Consider the following 6,095-nt stretch of genomic DNA (forward strand, 5'->3'; position numbering starts at 1 on the left):
CCAGTAGCTCATCTCTATCATCCTAGCTATGCAGAAGACTGAGACAGAAAAAGGAAAAAGCAAAACCCAAAAACTAGAGGCATGGCTGAAGTAATAGAGTGACAGCTGTGAGCAAAAAAGCTAAGTAGGAGTAAAAGGCCCTGAGTTCAGGTCTCAGTACTGGCACACAGTAAAAGGTCTGGAGGTATGGTTCAGTGGTAGAGCACCTGCCTAGGAAGTGCAAGGTCCTGAGTTCAAACACCAGTACCAGAGGGAGGGAAGGGAAGGCAAGAAGGACAGAAGAAAGGAAGGAAGGAAAGAAAAGAGGGAGAAAGGGAAAAGATGAAGGGAAGAAATTCAAGGGGAGATGATATAGAGAAGATGCATACTGGGATAGGAGAGGAGTTAAGATGGATACTGCAGTTGGATAAGAGGAATAGCTTCCAGTGATCTAGAGCATGACAAGGTAACTATGCTTGATAACAATTAATCAAATATTTCTTTTTTTTTTTTTTTGGGGCCGGTCGGGGGGCCTGAACTCTGGGCCTGGGCGCTGTCCCTCAGCTCTTCAGCTCAAGGCTAGCACTCTACCACTTGAGCCACAGCACCACTTCCAGCTTTTTTCTTTTTTCTTATGTGGTGCTGGGGAATCGAACCCAGGGCCTCATGCATGCAAGACAAGCACTCTACCACTGAGCCACCTTCCCAGCCCAATCGAATATTTCAAAATAGCTGGCAGAAAGGATTCTGAATGACATCTGAAAGAAACTATGTACATTTGAAGTGATAGATATGCCAATTATCCTTATCTGTTGATTATACTTTGTTTATATGTGCTTTGTTTATATATGCCACACTGTATTCCCTAAGTATGTATAATTACTATGTATCAGTTAGACATAAAAATAAAATTAACAACAAAGGCATCACTTATCAAGAGGGTATTAAAAATCTACTCTGATGATATTTGACATGGTTTATGATATTTATATTTGATGTAATTGTAGATATAAATTTACATCCACATTCTTTTGTTTTGGTTTTTTGTTGGTTGTGGGGCTTGAACTCTGGGCCTACATGCTGTCCCTCAACTCTTCAGCTCAAGGCTGGTGCTCTACCACTTGAGCCACAGCACCACTTCCAGCTTTTCCTGTTTATGTGATGCTGAGGAATCAAACCCAGGGCCTCATGCATGCGAGGCAAGCGTGCTACTACTGAGCCACCTTCCCAGCCCTATACCCAATTCTTTCTCCTTGTTCTAGCAATCTGTTTATCTGTCTTGTTTCCTTTTGCCTATCATTAAATGACTATCATTAAAGGCCTGACTGAATATACTCCAATATCTTAGTGTATATAAGCAGTAGAGTAATTGGAACTACAAAGAGGAATGAGAAATACCTTTGTGATCTATAGGTTATGTGTTTTTATATGGACAGATGTATATAGGGTATGTTTCATTTTTTTAAAGAGTGAATGGAATGGGTATGAATATTTTGTGTATTTTCCTTATGTTGAAAAATGGAAGAACCATAAAATTGAAAAAAAAAGGGTAATTATGGATAAGGAAGGAAACTGGGCAAAGGTTATTAGAACAGAAATAGGATTTTTGTGAACATGTGAATTTTACTTTTTTGTTGTTGTTGTTGTTGGTCCTGGGGCTTGAACTCAGGGCCTGGGTGGTATCCCTGAGCTTCTTTGTGCTTAAGGCTAGCAATCTACCACTTGAGCCACTTCCAGCTTTTTCTGAGTAGTTTATTGGAGATAAGAGTCTCACGGGGAGCTGGGAATGTGGCTTAATGGTAGAGTGTTTGCCTAGCATACAGGAAGCCCTGGTTTGATTCCTCAGTACCACATAAGCAGGAAAAACCTGAAGTGTTGCTATGGCTCAAGTGGTAGAGCACTAGCCTTGAACAAAAGAAGCTCAGGGAAAATATCCAGGCCCTGCGTTCAAGCCCCAGGACTGGCAAAACAAAAAAGAATTTCATGGACTTTCCTGCCCAGGCTGGCTTCAAACAGCAATCCTCAGGTCTCAGCCTCTTGAGTAGCTAGGATTACAGGTGTGAGCCATGGGCACCTGGCTTGAATTTTACTTTTGACATCATGAAAAACTCTTTACCAAATTATGAAACAAAAAAAAATGAGCCAAGTGCCAGTGGTTCATGCCTGTAATCCTAACTACCTAGAGGCTGAGACCTGAGGATGGCAGTTCAAAGTCAGCTAGGGCAGGTAAGTCTGTGAGACGCTATTGCCAACAAACAAGCTGTAAGTGGTGCTGTGACTCAAGTGGTAGAGCAAAAGAAGCTCACAAAAGTGCCCACGCCCAGAGTTCAAGCCCCAGGACTGGCACACACAAAAAAGCAATTCTACTGAGAAGGATAGCTCATGCCTAGAATACTAGGACTTGGGATGTTGAAGCAGGAGGATTATGAATTCAAGGCCAGTGAAGTCCTGTCTTATAAGACAAAAAGCAGAGGGAAAAAAATCTCAAAAATTTTAAATGAAAATGAAACAAATGAACTTGTTTAGTTCCTTATGACTAGTGTGATAAATGACTGCAAACTTGATGACTTACAAGGGTACATATTTTTTGACAGTTCTGGAGGCCAGCCCATTGAAATCAGTTTCACTGACTCCGCCTCAAGATCCTAGGGGTGGTACTCCCTCTAGTGGCTCATTCATTGAAATCCATTCCTTGACTCTTCCCTTTTTTGGAGTTCTTGGCTTAGGACTCCAGTCTTGGACTCAGTAGCCACATTATCTTTTCTTAATTTAATCTTCTCTTCTCTATTAAGGCATTTGTGATTTCACTTAGGGATCCCCTATAATCCAAGTACATCCCTATCGAAAGATTTCTAATTATTTACACATTACTTTTGCTCAAAGTAACAATCACAGGCTCTAAGGTTTAGGATCTGGAGGCCAGCTAAGTTGACAAGACCCCTTCTCAAGTAAGAGCTGTATTTGCTGTCCTAGTGAAGACAGGCTGGAAAGTGACACCTTATCTCACAAATAACCAGCATAGAAAAGGGTTGGAAGCCACGCACTGGCGGCTTATGCCTGTAATCCTAGCTACTCAGGAGGCTGAGATCTGAGGAACATGGTTCAAAGCCAGCCCAGGCAGGAAAGTATGTGAGACTTTTTATCTCCAATCAATCTATTAACTGGGAGTGGAGCTGTGGCTCCAAGTGGTAGAGTGTTAACCTTGAGCAAAACAGCTCAGAGACAGAGCCCAGGTCCTGAGCGCAAGCCCCACAAACACCACCAACAAAAAATAATATAAATGAGTAGGTATATTTGATATAATTAAGAATTTGGCTTTCTACTAAATGAGAATAGAGATACACATGAAAGACTGATAACACGTTAAAAATCCCGAGGTCTTGAATTTGGATTGGAAGTATCAATCTGGACTCTAGTTCTATTTGGACAAAGTATTGAAACGTCACTGTTCGGTAGTGATGAACTCCACCAGCACCTGTGTCCTCTAAATATCAGCTCCCACTAAAATGAGCCAGAGTCCCCTGAGGCAATAGTTTAATGAAGGTCTCAGGCAAGAAATGAGCATGATGAACCTGGTACATGTGGTCATTTCAGAAAACATCACAGACAACCAGAGTTATGTCCAAGGGTTAAGGAACCAACAAGTCAATTTCTCTTTCTGTTTCTTTCTTTTTCTTTTTCTTGAACTCTGGGCCTGGGCGCTGTCCCTCAGCTCTTCAGCTCAAGGCTAGCACTCTACCACTTGAGCCACAGCGTCACTTCCAGCTTTTCTGCTTATGTGGTGCTGAGGAATCGAACCCAGGGCCTCATGCATGCAAGGCAAGCGCTCTACCACTGAGCCACTTTCCCAGCCCCTGGTGAGATTCTTATCTCCAGTTAATCACTGAAAAAGCTGGAAATGGTGCTGTGGCTCAATGTGGTAGAGCTCCAGCATTGAGCAAAAATTGCCCAGGGACAGTACCCAGGCCCAGGACCGGCAAAACAATAAAACAAACCCTGTCTCTACCGCTCAAATTTGCAGTCATAACCCCAACCTCCCGTAGGAACCCACGGCCACCTGAGGTAGAGTGCGGGCCACCGAGGCCGGGAGAGTCACAAGTGATCTACGGCTGCGCCTAGGTGCCAACTTGGCCGCAGCGCACGCGGAGTGACAGCTCACTCCCCAGACGCATGCTGAGGAGGGCGGGGCCACAATGGTCCGCAGTGCGCCTGCGCCGCTCAGGCGCAGCCCCGCTAGCGCTCCAGGCCCCGCCCAATATTCCATAAAGCGCTTTGGAGCCGGAGCTGGGCGGCGACGCAGGGGGGTAGTTCGGAAGGGTAGCTTTCCCTTTTCAGGACGTTTTGAATGGGATTAAGAGCCGGGTTCTGTCTTGTGGGTCACTTCACACTCCAGTCTGTCCTAAGGTCGTGCTCAGGAGCGGGGACGGACGTCACTATGTCCAGTGCGCAGACTCGCTGCCTTTGGAGGGGGGCGTGGAGGGCGTGGGCTGGGGTGTAGGAGGAGGGGGTTCGTGGGGTGTGTGTGTGTAGGAAAAGGGGGGTCATGGCCGGAGGTAGAGGTTCAAAGCTGGGAGAGCAGAAAGAGGGGGTTCATGGTTAGGAATGAAAAGGGATTCATTCACTGCCGAGGAGAAGCTGCCCTCTGCACACTCGTTTGAGGGAAGGGTTGAGGTTAGAGGAAGCACTTGGTGTGTTAGGGACCAAAGGTGAGCAGGACCGACGTCCCCTCCCCGCTCCCAACCTTTGGTCAAAGCAGAACAGCCGCCACCCCACTCGAACCTGGTCGGATAAGCCTCTCAAATAACTCATGGTTTAAGACCGAAGCACGGTCATGGAAAGGTGGAAAGAGGGTGGCAGTGCACAGGGCCTTTTTTTTTCCCTTTTGCCAGTCCTGAAGCTTGAACTAGGCCTGCGTGCCGTCCCTGAGCTTCTTTTGCTCAAAGTTAGCACTCTACCACTTGACCTACAGTGACACTTCCAGCTTTTTCTCTTTATGTGGTATTGAAGAATCGAACCCAGGGCTTCATGCATGCGAGGCAAACTCTCTACCACTAAGCCACATTCTCAGCCCCACACGGCCTTCTTGAACAGAAGGATCATTCTCTTAACTTCAGTTGGGCCTCTCTTCTCTTTTACTTCCACGAGTCAAAATCTCTTGGTCAACTTTTATTTCATGACCTTGCCTCTTCCTCTCTAGAGTCTCCCTTAGAAGTGTTATTCCAGCTAGATAAATATTTTAAGTTTGAAGTCATTTTGTGGTTGGTTCTGTTGTAGTGTAAAAACCACCATTGGCAATATTTAAACAAATGGATGTGATTGCCAACAAAACTTTTTTGGCATTAAAATTTGAATTTCATGTGTCTCCATTTGAAATGTACAAATCGCTTTTTAGCTCAGGCTGCTAGCCAGCACAGATTTGCCAACTATGGGTAGAAAAACAAGTGTTCATCTGTATCTTGGGAATTCAGGGGGATGGGTGCTGGTGAAAATAAGAGTTCATGGCCTGCTTCTCTAAATCTGGGAGAGTGTAGGACTACTATTAGACTATTTGATCTCTCACTTTGGTGTAATACAAAATACTGGTTTGTGGGGATTCTGCCAAGATAGGTAGAGTGCCTGTGGGTTTTCCCTCTTCTAGCTCTTCAGAGTCCTATTGTGCTCTGAGAGACAGGACAAAATGTCTATTATGCACTTTGTAGTTGGGTCTTTTCTTCTAGTTTTCACAATATTAATACTGCTCATTTCCTTACTATATGTTTTTAAAGTTAAGTTTCAGCCATGATCATTGTTCTGGAAAAGAGAAATTACCTGGGTCATTCCTTTTTCATTATGGGGAAGCATATAGGCTGTGTGTATAAATGCTTTAACCATAAAGTACTCTACAAATGTTTAATAAAGCAAACATGTAATATCCTTTTTCTCTTTTTGTTGGTTTTGGAGTTTGAACTCAGAGCCCTAAGCTTGCTAAGCAGGTGTTCTACCAGTTTCTTGCTGGTTTAAAATAGCTTTTAAGATAGGCCCTCAAGGGCTGGGAAGGTGGCTCAGTGGTAGAGTGCTTGCCTTGCATGCATGAGGCCCTGGGTTCAATTCCTCAGCACCACATAAGCAGAAAAAGC

Source organism: Dipodomys ordii, unplaced genomic scaffold, assembly GCF_000151885.1.
Source record: "Dipodomys ordii isolate 6190 unplaced genomic scaffold, Dord_2.0 Scaffold147, whole genome shotgun sequence".
Classification (NCBI taxonomy): domain Eukaryota; kingdom Metazoa; phylum Chordata; class Mammalia; order Rodentia; family Heteromyidae; genus Dipodomys; species Dipodomys ordii.